The following is a 19,232-nucleotide window of genomic DNA, read 5'->3' as shown; positions in this document are numbered from 1 at the left end:
CTGTTATTCTAACAACGTTTTATGTTTAGAGCACTATTTAAAAGTGCGTCCCTACTTTTGGCCCTTTGTCCCAGCATTATTTCAGGCTTTAACCAGATTTCTAGCTCTAAGAGGTTGAGAAGCACTCACCGTTATTCAAGGGAAATAATTATTCATTTTACTGCAATATTCCTTTTTTTTTCAGTTAAAAGCTGGGAGTGTGACATTCAGCAAATATTACTCAACAAATGCATTTATTTATTTATTTTATTTATCTGTGTTTGCCGGGAAAGTCTAACTGTGTAATACCCATTTTCAACGGAGGCCTGTGGAGAAAAATCTCTATTTGCTTACATTGCATTATACTAAATTCCAGTTAAACACAGATTAGTTATTAGAATTTCTATTTCTATTTATGCACAAACAGTAGTTACATTTATACATTCTTGGATTTTACAGAGGTGGAAGTTAGTAAAGAGAAAGCCCACATGCTACTTAGTGGATTGTATAGGCAGCAGTTATCTATAAAAAATGTTATTGTCATTTAAGTGAGAAGTTGAGAGTATGTATTTGGAGAGTATTGTACGATGAGCACAAAGTCTTAACCTTGTGATAAGCGTGTGCAGGACCAGGACTGGTTAAGATGCTGTTTAAGCAGTGGTTTAAAACTACTGAGTTTGTCAGAGAGTTTTATTTGTGTGGGAATACTATTCCAGAGTATAGCAATGTACTGGGAGTAAAGTCTCCTGCAACATTATTTGACTTATTTGTAAGTAATAAGAATTTATTAGAACGGAGGCCCCTTGTTGGACAGTAGGGCAGTAATAATTTTGTAGTGCAGGGCATTTTTCTGGATGATGAATGAGTTTGTGTGCTGTAGTTAGTTGTGAGTATGTTAGGTAGTTGTGCAGTTCAAGCCAGTTGCTTTAAGCTATGACAGTGGTGAGTTCTATGAGGGAGGTTGGTGGCAAATTTAGCTATTTTATTGCAGCAGGAGGCATTTCTGTGCAAATTCATCCTATTAGGAAACCATCTCTTTTTTTATTGTGAAGCAGCAATTCCAAATGATTACTATATACCAGTACATGTGAGGTGTGGTGGGTTAGTGCTGCTCAGGCAACACACTTTTATCTTAGTAATTGTCAATAAATATTTTATTATATCTCATAACTCTTACGTAGTAGAAGTTACTCACATGGTTTGTTTTCTTTTATATAAATGTATCTTTGCCTATGTCTTAAGTGATAATTCTGTAAAGGTGTTTACCACCAGGGAGGGCTGGTACTTTGCTTCAGAAGCAGGTGAGAGACTCTGCTGTGGCCAAGCTGGTCCCACAGACCACTATCCTTTTTCCCAAAATCCCTCTGTCCCTCTGTGTGGCAAATGCAGCCAGTGTGCAGTGGGGGATAGTGATGTCCTCTGCAGCTTGCACTCCTCTTAGTGGGCAAGGGTGAACCACTTTTTTTGGTGTTGCAAGAAGGGGCAGAGAAAGTGCCCCTAATTAACCAGGATTTTGTGCCTAGCCCTGAGGAACCTATTGCTGACATTAAAAAATGTGTTTGTCTTAATTTTCCTGTCAAAAAGAAACATTAAACTTATAGCTTCTCCTGCTCCAGTTCCACTGGACAGGAGTAGTTTATTAAGTCCGGCTCAGGGTCTTGTACATGCTATTGACCTTTGTTATCAGGTGGTTTCTGGTAAAAGAAAAAGTGATTCCTCTTTTCCTGAAGAGATTCAATAAATTAAATCCAGAGAGGAATGTGATGGAACAGATACATTTTTTTTCCCTCAGAATTCTGATTCAGACTTAGTGGAAAGCATGTTACCTTAATCTCCCTATTAATGATCCTCTTTTTATGATACTATTTCCAGAATGTTCAAGTATATTCAGTGGGAGAACACTGAGGTTTCTCAGTTCCCTAGAATTACTATCAGCTGTTACAGAAGGAATTTCCAGAACTTTTGCCCATTTCCCCAGCTCTGTCCTGATACTCAGCCTGCTGTTAACTCTAATCCTTCCCCTTTTGACAAGGATGGTAAAAATATTTTTAAGTTTGGGGCAAAGTGTTTGCTTCCATAATTTTGTTATAATTTTGAGTTGTCAAGCTCATATGTTAAAGCTTTTCGTGACTGTGAAAATCTGAGGAATGTTTTATCTGCATTTCCTCCCTGTGAGGAAAAAATCTGCTTTGTGTTTTTTTTTCATTTCTTTTATTTTTAAGGTCACTAGTCATTTAAACTGTGTTTATGACTGTAGATACTACATTCAGTGAGGTTGCCACTACTGTGTTTAGGCTTGCCTGGCTTCATTCTCAGAACCTCCTAGAGGATGTAAAAAATGAGCTTTTAAATTCACCTTCTATAGAGATTTTGGTCCCACTGCTGCAAAAGTTATCAAAAATGTGATGAGAGGGTTAAGCAGCTATAATGGGGATGTGAGATCCTTTTTTATCCCTCCCACTCTAAATTTTCCAAAAGTTATTTTGCTCCCTTGTGCAACTGATGCAAGAAACAAAATAAAACAGTCTCAGCTATATGCTAGTAAGCAGACATTTAAAAAAATGGTGGGGAGGTTCCATAAAAGAAAGCAGAAATCCTCCAGAACAAAGAACAGTCAAAAAGGTTGGAATGGCTGTGTAAGGGGCCTTGTCACACCTCTTACCCTGGCAGTCTCTTATCCCTTCCAGAAAGTCAGATTCTCCATTTCTCTCTTTTTGGCAGCAGGTTGCTTCAGACAGATTGGTTCTGAGACTGACTCAGTGGGAAGAGATCCCTCCTTTGCAGGGAATTATTCAATATCCCCAAACCAAACACCTCTGTTCCTTCCTGTCCTATAGCACATGCTTTATTTGGAGAGGGGTTATAGAAATAGTTGCTGTTTCCCAATGAGGAGGAGGTTTTCATTGAATAATGTTTCTGGTGCCAAAAAAGAAAATGCCTGGCGATCAGTTATGGACCTTTTTCTTAAACCAGTTGGTGATAGTGCCCAAGTTCAAGATCATTTCATAACATAATCTCTAAGCCCTTCTTCCCCATTTGAGAATTTTTGATAATCTTAGATTTAAATTTGTTTTATTAATTTATTTTTATTAAATTTAGATTAGATAAAAGATGATTATCATCAAATTCTTGTCCATTAAGGTTTCAGATATTTCTTAAGGTTTTATGTATCTGGATCACATTATCTGTTCTCTGCCCCAAGAGTGTTCACAAAGTGTCTAATTCCAGTTATAGCACTTTGCAGGTCACATGGGATCCACATTTTCCTGTAGTTAGATGTCTTGCTTATCTATGCAGACTCTTTTTTTCAAAGTGTCAGGAATCTCTCTGTTTGGTGAGAGATATCATATGCAGGCTGTGATTCCAAAATAACCTCAGTACAAAGAGCTTTTTTTCCACAGGAAGAAATATATCTACTTTTAGATCTATTCCAGAGTTTTTCCCTGATCCCTCTGGTGTTACACATACAGTAACTATGGACAGGGAGTTTAGTAATGTCTTCTGCGACTGTTGGGGACACCTTAAAGGGCAAGGGTGGGAATACCTCAGGATTCTGAATCTCATGGCATCTATGATTATTATTGCACCTCTTGGCAAGACTCCACATGAGAAAGATACAGTGGTATCTGAAGTCTCTTTGGTCCAAGCACAATCACCCGTTATCTTCTCAGATTCCAGTTCTGGGATGTGTGAGAAGAGAAATCATTTGGTGGAGACATCAAGTACCCTGAATCCAGGTCTGTCCCTCTCCCCTCCTGCTCCATAACAGTCAGTCACCAGTTGCCATGCACTTTGCTAGGGGGATAAAAGTGCAAGATATCTGGGACAACAAACACAGACACAAGCAAAATGTAAAGAAGTTTGCCCTTATCAAGGCACTCAAATCTCTAAATCACCATCACCTTTGGTCCCCAGGACACTCCAAGTTGTTATGGACAGCACCACAGTGATGGGGTACATAAGAAAAGTGGGGAAGAACCAGGTGTTACCTCCTTTGCAGACTAGACATGCTATCATGGGATATAGCTTCACAGCAGAATCTCACTCTACATTCTGTCAGAACAAAACTGTGTGGCAGAAAAGCTGGGCAGGGCAAAGACATACCTTCATGAATGGAAACTAGATTGAGGGGGGTCTTCCAAAATGTGATCCATCTGTGGGGAGTTCCTCAAGTAGGCCTTTTTGCCTTCCCAATGAACAATCAGCTGCAAAATTTTGCTCCAGGACTTCATGCGAGAAGCCCTGGAAGGCAGATTACTTTTCCTTTCCTTGGAGAGGAATATTCCTGTATGCTTTACTATGCTTTCCGATATTCAAGGTAATTCTGAATATTCAAAAGGAATCCCCCAAGATCGTTGTGGTGACTTCCTTCTGGCCCAGGCAACAGTGTTCATCCCTTCTTTTGGAATTGGCCAGGGGCAATTGCCACAAGTCTCCTCACAGACTGGATCTAGTCACACAAGAACAGAGACAAAAGAGGTAATTGGGATCATATTTTTTCAGATTGTAATGAGATGACAGACTTTAAAAAAATAGTAGAGAGAAAAGTGAGCAAACGCTTACGGAAAACCCAAGAGATGCTGCAAATATGTTTTCAAAGAATGGTGCTTTCCTCCTTGGCTACTGCTTTTAAAAATCTTTAAGATGCTTCTCCTTGTTTCTTCTTTAGAAGAACGTTTATTAAAATGATTTAAAACAAAATAAAAGCTACAACCTAACCATTTGAAAGTTAGTGTTGTAACGCAAAAAAGAGAGATGAGCGCTTTCGGTTTATCAACCTTCTTCAGATCTGCTTGACATTTGCAGCTACTTCTGTTTATATTTATGCTGCTGACTTAGAGTCATCCCCCACAACCAATGGAAGTCTCTATGCTAATTCTTGGTGTACTTGTAATCCAATCCGATGTTCTGGTTCTTATTTCTTGGAAGCCAATGGTTAGGTTGTAGCTTTTATTTTGTTTTTTGTTTTAAATCATTTTAATAAAAGTTCTTTTAAAGAAGAAACAAGGAGAAGCATCTTAACAAAGATTTTTAACAGCAGTAGCCAAGGAGGAAAGCACCATTCTTTGAAAACGACTTTAAAAAAATGCCTGCAGACTACTCTATCAGAAATACTGGGTGTACAAATTGGTGCAACTAAGAAAATGATTTTTTGATCTGTGATACAGAATCAGAATTGCTGAGACATGGCAAGGCCTTCCTGAGTTTATTTCTGGTGGCTGACAAAAAAAGCATTTACTAGAAAATAGAAATCAGTCTAAACCAACTGTACTAGAAGCAGTAAATATAGAAATATAAATAAAACAACTGCAAGTGGGAACTTTAGAAAAGGGTAGGAACCAATTACATGGAAAAAATAAGAATGGTGGTGTCAATACATGCAGAATAATGTTTTGAAGGAGGAATACGGTTTAAGGGAAGGCAGGAATTGAATGAGTTTTGTAATGTTTGACTGACAATGACTGGATAGATTATAAGTGATGTATAATGTTTGCAACTGAAAATATGTAAATATGGTTTGTCTTTGTTTATAGAAATGTGTGATTGTTTATGTCATAAGTGATAATTTAATAAAGATGTTTCTTGTTTAAAATAAAAAAAAAAGAACAGGGACATTTCATACATCCCACCCCCAAATAACTTTAACTGACTGCCTGGGTGTTAGGGTCTTAGTACCTTTTAGGGCACTTGTTTACTGAGGATGTACAGGAAGTACTAATGGGAGCAAGAAAGCCTTCTACTAGAAAATCATATGTTAGCAAATGGAAAATATGTTCTAGTTGGTGCCAAAAACATAACCTGAACCCATTCAGAGTAGTGTTTCACTTGTTTTACAATATTTGTGTCAGCTGCTTTTCTATTTGCCTGTCTTACTCCTGTATCAAGGTATATTTGTTTGCCATTTCAGCATGTCTGCCCATGGATCCCCCTTTTTCAAGGCATTTCCATCTCAACATATTTTTAAAGCGCCTTTACTAGTTTGGAATTTTGCAGCTGTCAACGTCTCTTTTTCTGTGGTTTTACATTTATCTTGTGTTTGAGAAGTTTGGTGTGGAGTCTACTGGCAACACTTTTTTATTCTTACTATATTTTTAAAGGGGTTTTATATACGAGACCTCTAAGAAAAACAATGGCTTCTCCTTGGGACCTTAATTTTTGTTAGAGAAGCTAACACTTGCTCCATTTGAACTAGCCCATCTGGCTGACTTGAGGTTCTTAAGATGGAAAAGAGTTTTACTCCTTGCTGATCTCTGCAAGAAGAATATCTGAGCTGTGAGTAAGCGCTTATGGTAGGTCAACGTTATTTAATTTTCTATAGGACAGGGTTTCCTTGAGAACTTAATCTTCTTTTATGCTTAAAGTGGCATTCAGATTTACTTAAAACCAAACTATGCATATAGCTGTGTTACTCCCTGAGCCCCAACAAGAGGGAGAAAGGATACTTGATACCTTGGATGTACAGACAGTTCAGGTACTATCTTAACATTACAAATATTTTCAGAACTTCTGCTCAGTTGTGCATTTCTTGTTAAGGTAAGAAGAAGGGACAACCTGTGTCAAAGCACACCATTTCCAAATGGATATTTTGGGCTATTACCTTTTATTATTCCCACAGCAACAAAACTATTCCAGGCAGGGTCAAGCCATATTCTATCATGCCTTGGTTTTATCTAAGGCTTATTGGGAAGCGTTGAGTTATAGAAGTATTCTAGAAGCAGCAACTTGGTCCTCTGTACGTACTTTTACAAAGCACAACAAGCCAGATTCCTTCTCCAGGTCTAGATCAAGTTTTTCTAGGACCATTCTCCAGGGCTTTCTGGACCCTTCTTCTTCTACCTCCGAGTTGTTCTAAGCTATGGTAATCTACCCATACAGCTTAGGCTATCACAGCAATGATCAGTATGAAGAATATAGTACAGTTGTGTAAATAAATTAATTTATAATTTGACTATGAAATTTATGTGGAATTATTCTTACCACAACAACGGTTGCCCATATATGCAGCTATTCAAAACATATCATATATCTGCATCTTTTATCATAGTTAACATTAGAAGAAAAAAGTTAAAAAATCCCCTTTTCAGGTCACTATATACCCCTCCAGCCTTCAGCATCTTCCTGTATATCTGTAAGCATTCCATTATCTATGAATGTGGGATGCTGCCAAATGCTTTTTTACAATCTATTTATGCCATACATGGATTCTTTTTTTTTCAAGTCCCTATTATGGCTTTATTTAGCAAATTATCTTTTGTTTCACACAACTTTCTTTTATTATCTTTTTATTCTATTGCCATAAGTGATTTTTTTTCTAAATCAGTATAAACTCTTTCATCAGTTCTAGTATTTAGTTTGTATAGTGTCGGAAGGTAAATTATTGGTCTGTAGCTCTTAGAATGGCTTGAGGTTCACTCTTAAAGGAAAATACCTTAGAACTAAAAAATAATAATTTGTTCACACTCTTGTCTGTTTTGTGAGTCATTTTAACACCTCCAAATCACTGTAACTGCTTCTTATAGAATTTTAATACATTTTCTGCAAAATGCCTGTCAATGGAGCTTGAATATCAAGGTGATCTTATTTTTTCCAAGCCTTTCTCTTTCCCATAATCTATTCAAGACTGCTTTATATGAGTCATGCTAGACATAAGGAAGTAGTGGTGTATTCCCATTCCGTTGACATATAATGGGATTAGTGTCAGTCACTATCATCTTGTATACTGTTTGTAACAGAACTGCTTCTTTTACCTCTTGAATGGCCCTCATTTGTGTGTTTCCCAGGGCTTGTTTTTTAGTGTACTAAGGAATTATACAGTTGCAACCAAAACAGTTGCTAAATTGCAGGCCTTTATTCAAAGTATCTTTTTGTAGTCTAAGATGAAATGACAGCCTCTCTCACTGCACTTTGGTAAATGTGCTAAGACTTTACAAGAATTACAAGGAAAAAATATTTTCTGACTTTTCTCTAAATGTCCAAATAGTGGGAAAAAGTGCTTAAAAAACTAATAACCAAAAAATGAGCACAATGATTCAGCCGGTTCCAAGACTTGTCGGACATTAATGTAAAATTTGATATAAAAACTCAATTAACACATAAACGTTAAAAATCTTCGTATTCATTTATATCCCTTTCAGTCTTTTTTGCTTTCCTATTTTAGACATTTGTTAATATCAAACCATTTATATATGGTCTCTGATGACCGTCACTTTTGCTTGGCCTCACTTTTTTGAACTGCTACATCGGGATTGTTTTATTGTTGTATGACTCTATAGCATCAGAATCAATCTCTACACATTTTTCTATAATTTTTTAGATTTTCATTCCATATTAGTTTGAGCTATTGTACACTTGGCCTAATACTACAATACTTAACACAAATTGTGCATTAATTAGAATTTTTTATACATTTCCACATTACGGGCCTTTCAATCTATTTAAGATTATCATCAGTAAGATTTTAGATCTCGTTTTTTCAGCCTGTTGTCAAATATTACTCCAGCTATCATTTTGAGTAAGGAGCCATATGATGCTTCGGACCTAAGGCTTATTGGTTCAGACAGGACCGGCAATAGACCCAATCCAGGTGAATAGTCCCTTTGGGAATATTTTCACATTTACTTATGTCAGCTATAATATTATATTGGTCTGCTGCTTATTGATCCTATGCTGAACCGGCTCAGGTCTATTTAACTTTGGTATTATTTTGGACAGCGGCCTTCATTAATATATTTAAACATGGAATTGCATCATTTAATAAATGGTCTGCCTTCTGACAGAGACGATCTTTCTGTTTTTGGAATTGGTCCCCTTGGTGAAAAGTTGGATGACCTTGGCAACACAGGCCTTGATGAAAATTGTGTAAACATTTTTTCAAATCTTAACAAACATATGAGATCTTTGAGAAATAACGTTTGGCATTACAAACCTTTTCATGCATATTTACTCAAAGGCATCACTCCACGAGGGTTACGAGTACGTACCCAACCATTGGTTAATTCCCCTGATGATCTTCTATTGAAACAATGGAATGAAATTCAACAAGAGACAACCCTGAAATTTGTTGAAGTACTAGCAAATTTCCATAATAGAGTCATTGAACAAGAAATTAAATCCATTTCTTCTCTTAGTGACAAGGCCAAGCAATTTGAGGGTCAGACCATATATACAAATAGTATCAAGAACATAAGCAAGGAACTTATGACATTGGAATCACAACTTAAGGATAGGAAAAAGAAAAAGTTACAAAGGGATTTAGATGATTATACCAGAGGGGATCCCTTCAATTTCACAAACAAAAACAAACATGTACGATTTTCTCCTTCGAATCGTACCTATCCCAAGAGGAAACGGACTAAATCTATCCTTAAGAAAGGCACATATAACTATACTGACACTTTAGCTCCTCATGTCTTGACACTGATTCAGGGGGTGCCACAGGCTCACCAGTATCCAAGAGAAGAAATTCTGTCACCTCACAGGATTTACACGTGTGGGGGGGGGGGCAGGAAACATAAAAGATGTGGACAACATGGAAACGCTATTAGAGATGTTTGTGACCAAACAATCACTGTAAACATCACTAATATTTCATCACATGTCCTCTCCTCCTCTGAAATTGACATTCTTAATAAAGGATTATCATTCATCCCTGGTTTATTTGTTTCTGAAGAAAGTTTTGTTCAAGATATTGTTTCATTTTGTAGAAATCTTAACCTTAAACTATTTTTCTAGGAACAAGAACCAAAGATCTCTGATGAATTTAAATACCATAGGTCTTCGTTCATGCCACCCATGAATCACCAAGTTTACATGTTTCAACAAGCCATTATCAAAGATCTACATTTTCAATTTAGATCAATTCCACCATTACCTAATAATGTATCCAAAATTTGCGTGGAAAATATCAACACATTGGCAAACAATCACAATCTAGTCATAACTGGCACTGACAAAGGTGGTTCTATAGTGATTCAGGATACATTACAATATGATCATGAAGCACTGAACCAATTATCCAACGCATGCTATTACTCGGAACTCACCATTGATCCAACACCAGTATTCAAGGAACAGATTGATTCTTTCCTTAGTTTAGCTGTTGCAGAAGGTATCATCACTCAAAACACACAGCATCAACTCACCATTGCCAACCCTTGTCCACAATACATTTATTTCCTACCTAAAATACACAAGGACCTTCAGCACCCACCCGGCAGACCCATTGTTTCAGGTAGAAATTCATTAACAGAACCATTATCTCTATTCCGTACCAGATTTCTTAAGCCCCTTTTACAATGTGCCCGTTCTAGAATTCAAGATACCATGGAATTTTTACAGATTATCTCTGATACACAGTTTGAGCCCGACTGGTTACTTTGCACATTGGATGTAAAATCATTATATACCAACATACCACATTGGGCTGGCCTAGAGGCGTTGGAATACTGGCTCAACAAAACTGAAATATACAAGCCAGGTTTCAACACCCTTTTGTTGTGTTTGACAGAGCATGTTTTAACAAAAAATGTATTTTTTTACAAAGACAAATGCTATTTACAAACCAAAGGGACAGCTATGGGTGCATCTTTTGCACCCATATATGTCGATTTGTTCATGGCATACTTTGAAGAACAGGTTATTTACGACAACTCTCATAACATTTACATGGTTGAAATGGACATTTGGCGCAGATATTTGGATGACCGCTGGTTGGTATGGAGAGCGAATAAAGAATACCTTTCGGAATTTGTTTCTTATTTGAACGAAAATAAATGGGGGATTGAATTTTCTGTCAGCTATGATAGAGATAAAATTATTTTCTTAGATGTATTGGTTTGCCATGCATCTGATCATATGCTGACTACAGAAATTCATCGTAAATTCCCCCAAAATAATTCACTTCTCCATGCAACCAGCTTTCATCCTCCTCACATCTGCAAAAACATTCCCAAATCACAGTTCATGCACATTAAATGCATTTGTTCTGATCAGCACACTTATAGTCACTTCAGAGATGATTTAGTACATCGATTCCATGACCGTGGATATAAAATGGGTCAACTGTTACATACCAAACACACAGTTGACCAGATGGAACACACTGAATTGCTTCATTACAAAGCTAGACACAAATCACCTTCAGTAACACCTAGATTTATCACCACATATGGTCGGAATACCAACATATTGATGCAAATTGTTCAACATAATTGGAACATATTAACATGTGAACCTAGACTTCAGGACATTCTTGGAGACAGATGTTCGTTTTCCTTTCGGAAAGGCAAAAATCTATCTGCCTTTTTTAATCACTTTAAACATCTTGAGAAGAAAGGTACCAAAGGTATCCAGACCACATTATCAGGTGATCCAGTAATTGGTTGCTTCCCTTGTGGACACTGTATCTATTGTAACATCATACTTAAAACCACCAGTTTCAGCAGTCAAAACACCCCTCAAGTATTCAATATAACATTTTTTGCTAACTGTTCCTCAGATTGGGTCATTTATTTGGCCAAATGCACATGTCCTGCATTCTATATTGGCCAATCCTCCAGACCCTTGAAGCTTCGAATCTTTGAACACTTTAGTGATATCAGACACAAGAGAGACACCAATGCTTTATATAAACATTCTTTGGTACATCCAAAGGCTACTTTTAGTTTTACCATTATTGATAAAATTAGAAGATCCAGGCATAACAAATCAGGTTGGCATAATTTATTAAATTCATTGAAGAAAAAATGGATTATTAAACTTGGTGGGCTCTTTAAGCCAGGTCTGAATGAGCATATGTAATTAAGCACATGACTCACTTGAGTATTTAAATACAGGTTCTTTTTTGTTGTTTTTTAAACACTGAAGAAGGCTTTGTTAATTATTTGCCAAAACCAGTCTGTTTTTCAAGAACCTCAATCAATAAATTTATTTTTAAGGTGCCTTGTATGCTGGTCCTATTTTCTTTTTGTTTGAATGCTTTGCTCTTTGGAACCCTGCAGCTGCCTCACTCGCAGAGGTTGTACTATTTGGACTTTACCAGAATTATACCTTTCAAACCTGTCAGGTCAGAATTATGATGCAATTTAAAGTGCTGTGCAATAGGACTCTCAACTCTACCATTCCTAATATCTCTGATATGTTCTTTAACCTTAACTTAAACATTTCCTTACTCACCTCCACATAAAAAAGGCCACACAGACATTTTAAATCATAAATAATGCCTCTGTATTGCAACTATGTCTACCATTAGATTAAAAAAATAAACCACTGATCTTTTGGAAGGTATCCACTATAGACTTGCAGCTAGAACAGCTACCACATGGGAAAGTTCTGAAAAAAGAAGGAACTTTAAACATTGAACAAGCTGACAATGAAAATACATTATATACAATTATATCCTTCAAATTTCTCCCATGTTTATAAGAAATACAGGGATAGCTATATAGAACTCCTGATAAATCCTTAAGCTGTAACAAAAAAAACCCAATAATGCTTCACTAAAGAAATGAACTGTTCACTAAAAATAGTGTATGTAGTCACAAAATAATTTTCTTATTTATACTATGATCAACTAAAAACCTTCCCTCAGTAATAAATAACTCTCAGTCATTAAAGCTTCATAAATACTTCTCCAGACTGTGTGCACTTCTTTTTGTTTGTTTGTTTGTTTGTTTGTTTATATTCCATTTGCGTTGTTTCCAAAATTTTCTATCCTCTTTTTTGGTCATCAATGCATTGCTTGTTGTTTACTTTTCCATTATATTTATCTGCATACCTTTTAAAGTTTGTCTGCTTGTGCTTATATCTTTAGTTTATTATTTGCAACAGTGTAGAGGAAACCGCATCACCTTATACATATTCAGAACTCATAATCAGGCAATATATATTAGTATTTTAAAGATATGCATGCACACACTTCCACATATGCTACATTCCCTTTTAAGAAACAAAATGAATAGTTATCATACCTACATAACTTTGTCTTGTTTTTTTTTTTGCTTTGGTTATATAATCAAGATGTACATGTTTTTAAATTATGTAACAAGCCTATATATTAATATTTACACTATGTACTAGAAATGTGTTTATTACTACCCAAAGGGGATGCAATAAAAATGCATATATAGTACAAAGTGGTAACATTAAACATATGTAGAAGTTGTCGGCATCATTCGTAAACTATGTACAAGTATAAAAGAGAACTCAATCTGGATCTACATCGCAGTTGACTATAATTTAAAAAATAAACTATAGATATTGACAGAAATGAAGTCTCATGGAATACAATGGCCAACTAGAACATAAACTAAAAAAACACTGTCAAACACTAATACAAAGTAATAAAACATAATATCAAACTAATAAAAATAAAGAAAAAATGAAAAGAAAAAATAAAATTCAGTATATAACCACACATAAGCAATACACTAACAACCAATGCAAATACAGTGGATATAAAAAGTTTACACACCCCTGTTAAAATGCCAGGGTTTTGTGATATAAAAAATGAGACTAGAGTAAATCATTTCAAAACTTTTCCCACCTTTAATGTGACCTATAACCTGTACAATTCAATTGAAAAACAAACAAATCTGTTAGAGGAAAAATATAAAAAATAAAAAAGTACAATAAGCTGGTTACATAAGTGTGCACACCCTTAAACTAATACTTTGTTGAAGCACCTTACTTACTCTTACTAGATGGCTTCAACTACCCCTCCATTAACTGGGAAAACTACTCATGTCGCAATACACTAGCCCAGCGTTTTCTGGAGTTCATTAATTCCAATGCCCTGGACCAGCTTGTTCTTACCCCCACTAGAGGTAGCAACATCCTTGACCTGGTCATTACTAACTTCTCCAAAACTAACTTTGGGCTACTAAAAACAGAGGTGGCTAACTTCACAGCACCCATGAAAATGGAGAATAGTTGTATGACTGCCGAATCATACACCAGTGCACTGTACGAATACATACACAAATGCATGGATCTCGCCATACCCAATAGAACCAAGACACTCTTCTCCAAAAAAGGGAAGCCAATTGGGTTGTCCCCTGCCATAAACAAACTCTACAGCAGAAGGAGGAGACTGATGCGGAATAAGGTGAAGTCCCAAGACTGGAAAAACTCCCTTATCAGCCTCAACAAAAAGTTGCGATCCTTCATAAAATCCTCTAAAGCTAGCTATGAAAACAGAATTGCAGCAGATAATAAAGACAACCACAAGGCCTTCTATAGTTATGTAAAGAATCTCCGCGGCAATACCCAGATTTGCTCTGAGCTACTGCACAATGGTACCTCCTCTACCATGCCAACAGATATTGCAAGTATACTGGCCGACAGATTCAGTGCCAACTTTACCCCCCCCCCCCCAAGGACCAATCACAATACCAGTAGATTGCCAGGCACCCAGTATTACTGCTGCACAGGTTAAAACAGCACTATCCAAGGCCAAGAATACAGCTTCTATGGGACCTGACAATATCCCTGGCTGTGATCTACATTAACTACAGAGTGAACTGGCACCTCAGCTGTGTGCCCTGTTCAGTCACAGCCTCACTTTAGGCTTTATCCCTACCGAACAGCGCACTGCTACAGTCATCCCTCTCTACAAAGAAGGAGTGACTACATACCCTGGGAACTATTGCCCTATTAGCCTGACGAGCCTGATATACAAAGCTATGGAATGCATCATCATGGACCTAATAAACTAGGATATAGGGACTCTCCAAACTCTGGATCCCACACAGTTTAGTTTTGTGAAGGGTAGATCATGCCAGCTGAACTTGGTCGACTTCTTTGAGTCAGTCACCAGAACTGTGGATGAAGGCAAGGTGGTTCATACTCCCTATCTTGATCTGGCCAACGCTTTTGATACCATTTCCCATTCAGGAATCACAAAAAAAATCATTAAACTAGGCATCAACCCCCATATCACTAGGTGGGTTGCAAACTGGCTCACAGTTTGAACCCACAGTGTGAAAGTCACTGACTCCAAGTCAGACTGCCAACTAGTCACAAGTGGAGTCCCACAGGGTTTGGTCCTGGGTTCTCTCCTGTTTGGTATCTACTTCTCTGAAGTCCAGGCCAACATGAAGGGACTCTGGCTGACAAAGTTCAAAGACGATTGCAAGTTGGAGCTATTAACTCCCCAAGTGATGTTGACATCCTACAGAATGACCTCACTGAGGCCAACGACTGGTGTCAGAACCAAGGCCTTAAGCTCAATGCTAAAAAATGTGTCATCATCCCCTTTGAGAATTAAGACATTGATGGTAGTCCACTGAACACAGAAGGTGTTATAAGAGACCTGTGAACACAGGTTGACAGCAGCCTTTCTTTTGATCACCACATTGCCACTGTGGTCAGAAAATCCTTCTATGTGGCACATCTCATTACTAAGTGTTTTGCATCCAGGAAGAAAGAGGTCATTGTCTCCCTCTACTCTTCCCTCAATAGGCCACTTATTGAGTACAATGCCCCATTTGGCATGTACCTCACTAGACACCTGCAACAACTGGAGAGGCCACAAAAGTACCTCACAGAGAGGATCCTAGGCCTTAAACACTTGTCCTATATGGACAGACTCAAAAAACTCCAACTCTTCTCTATCTTGTATCACCTACTTAGAGGCAATCTCTGCTTGACTTACAAAGCCACATCTGACCCAGCTCTGTTAGAAATGCTACATCTAAAGAAATCCCAATCCCTCCGCACCACGCGCTCCAGAGACCTCAACATCATTACCACAATGAACAAAACATGCTGGAACAACAGGTTCATAACCCAGAGATTGCCCATGTTATGGAATAGACTTACCATACATGTCAAGCAGAGCACCTTGCTGCCAGTCTTCAAGAGAAATCTTGATGAGTAGATGGGAAACAGACAGTTCACCCTGAGGATAACTCCAGTGGCTCTACTCAACAGAGGCACTGGGAACTAAGGTCGGGTGGCACTATGCCACTGTAATCCTATGGCTAGGCTTGTAAAGGCGATCCAAAAATGAACCAGCACAAGGTAAAATACGGCTATATTGTCATCATTTATTAATTAATCCAAAAACATGCCGGTTTCGGTTGTAATAAGCCTTCTTCAGTGTAAATAATTACAATAATGAAAAACTGCTCCATCCTGGTACAACCTTTATATAGAAAGATGTATTAATATAACAAGATGTCTTAAAGGCATATTCCTAAAATAACCCACATTCAATATGCATATATCAAAAACATGACTAAAGTTATAATACACAATTAGTGCTGAAAACAATATTATATTCATATAGAATGATATATGCAATATTAGAAATGTGATAATATTCATATAATAATACATAAAAGATACATTCCATGATACATAGGGAAATATGCATATTATAATGCATTGAGGAATAGGCTGACACTTATTCCAATTCATTTAATCCAGGTTTGAAAAGAGCCCCTAACCTGGTATTCCAAGTTGATTCCATATTATTAAGTCTATCGTGCCAGCCTGCTTTAAAGCTTCTATGCATAGAAATCTTGTCAATAATAACAAATTTAAATTGTGAAGTAGGGTGACTGATAGTATGTTTATATAAAGCATTGGACAACCTGCGATTTCTAATGGCACTAAGATGTTCACTAATTCTAAATTTCAAAGGTCTAGATGTCTGACCAACATAAAATGAGGAACAGGTGCATGTCACTAAATAGATAACCCAATCTGAACTGCAGTTGCCGAAAAAGTTAATCTGATATACCTTAGAGGTGTTTTTACTGGAAAATTCCTTAGTTTTTAAAATGTGTTCACAGGCACTGCAGTGTCTGCATGGGAGACATCCAACCAAAGGGTCACCAAAAATTGTTGTTTGAACTGTTGTGGCAGGTTTATATCTTTTGTAATGAGTTAATTGAGAATGAATAGTGTGACCCCTGAGATATGAGAAAGCACATTTCTCTGGTAAAATCTCATCAAGATATTCATCAGCCTTCAGAATATCCCAGTGTTTATTAATAATCTCCCTAAATCTGATTGTATTGTTCCCAAAGGTAGTAACAAGCTTGATTGGTTGAACAATATTAGCTTTGAACTCATTCCTATGTTGTTTGTATTGTAATAAAGTGGAGCGAGATGTCTCCTTGGTCAAGTCCAAAGTGTTGGAAATATGATGTTTGGAATATCCACGACTCACAAGCCTATTAGACAGATCTTGTGCACATACTCTATAATCCTCATCAGATAAACAAATACGTTTGAGGTGTAAAAATTGGGATTTAGGGATGTTTCGGATGATGTGGTGGGGATGAAAACTGGATGCATGTAATAATGTATTGTATTGCGGGAACTTCCTATGTACCCTAGTAGCAAATGTGTGATCTTCCTGTCTACAAACTACTACATCCAGAAACACAATTTCTTGATATTGTATATTTATAGTGACTTGGATCTCCCATGGATTGTTATTTAAATATTTAACAAAATCAAATACTTGTGTCTTATCACCCCGCCACACCATCCAACAATCATCTAAATATCTTCTCCAGATATCCAAGTTGTTAATATGCAAATTATGATCAGAATCATATATAAATGATTGTTGGAAAAATCCCATAAATAAATCAGCATATATGGGGGCAAAGGATGCCCCCATAGCCGTGCCTCTGATCTGCCAATAAGCCTGTCCCTCAAAATAAAAAATGTTTTTTCTTAATACATAATCAGTAAGTGTCAAAAGGAAATTATTGAAACCATTAGTATATAAATGCGACCTTTCCAACCAGTAAGAAATGGCAGAAATACCAGCGTCATGAGGAATGCTCGTGTAAAGGAATGAGACATCTAGTGTACATAACCACCACTCTGCTTCCAACTGTGAATCCTGAATGATGTTTAAAAATTCAGTTGTGTCTTGTAGCCTAGATCTAACATTAGGCAATAAAGGTTTAAGATAGTAAATGAGGAAAGCAGATAATGGTTCGGTTAAAGAGCCTCTCCCAGAAACAATGGGCCTCCCAGGGGGGTTGGTAGGATGTTTGTGAATTTTTGGAAGAAGATATAAATATTGAGCAATAGGCTCAACCACTTTAAGTTGTTTACAGGCGTGTTTACTAATAATACCTTCATCCATAGCTAGATCCAAAAATGAATCTATATGTATTTTAAAGTTAGGTGTCGGATCGACACCCATCTTGATATAAAATCAGGTATCAGATAATTGTTTCAAAGCTTCAGCTTGATACATTTGAAGATCCATAACCACAATACCACCTCCCTTATTGGCTGGGGTGATAACAATGTCATGATTCTGTTGTAGTTCTTGTAACGCTAGTTTTTCTGCTTGGGTAAGATTGTATGTGTTTGTAGGTTGGTATCTGGTCGAAAAATGTAAATCTTTAATGACACATTCCTTAAAAATAGCAACATGTTTGTACATCGGTGGTTGAAAATCCGACTTACCAAATTTAAAACCAGAAGATCTTTGAGAAAAATCATTATCTGAAAAAAATTTTTTAAGATTAACCAATCTACAAAAGTCATGAATATCCTTGACCAAACTATGTTCAGGAACAAATGAGGTTGGGACAACATTAAGTCTTTTGTTCAATACTTTATTATGTATAGGAGATAGTTCAAAAGAAGATATATTGTGTACATTGTTCACTGTTTCACAATATTCTGTAGGAGAAGTTGTAAACTTTGTGGGCCTGTGTCTATGCTTTCTACCACCCCTACGTCTCTGACACCTAAAGGGTCTGATTGTTTCCTTTTGGGAGCTGGGGAACCCTGGTAGGAAGGGGCATCATACTCTGTGGCGGAGGATGTATCATCTTCCGAAGTGCCACTGACAACAGAATCCTTCCTTCTCAATATTGACCTTGGTCTTTTTCTACCATAATTGTTGTTATTCTTATAGTCAGTAAACCTAACATACTTTTGTGTAACAAATGGTTTACCCTTGTCGTAATCTGACAAATCCCTCTGAAATTTATGTGTTTTCCTCTTTACCAGCTGTTGTTCAAGAGTGGCTAATTCCTTAGCCAAATTAGTAATATATTCCCTATAACATTCCTCGGTTTCAAAACCTTGGGCCTCAAGACAGACATTGTGAATATCTACCACTTCCAACTCAATGATTCGTTCATAAGAGCTGATCAGGGTATTAACAAATAGCATCGATGCCTGATGCTGGGCATGTGCCCAGTCCTGTGACAACTGAGAGTCAATTACTCATACCAAGGGTTGAAGGCGAATCCTTAACCCTCTAGGTG

The sequence above is a fragment of the Protopterus annectens genome, chromosome 9.part0 (assembly GCF_019279795.1).
Source record: "Protopterus annectens isolate FY-2018-M chromosome 9.part0, PAN1.0, whole genome shotgun sequence".
NCBI classification, from domain to species: Eukaryota; Metazoa; Chordata; order Ceratodontiformes; family Protopteridae; genus Protopterus; species Protopterus annectens.
The sequence above is the reverse complement of the archived record's forward strand: the minus strand, read 5'-3'. Positions refer to the sequence as shown.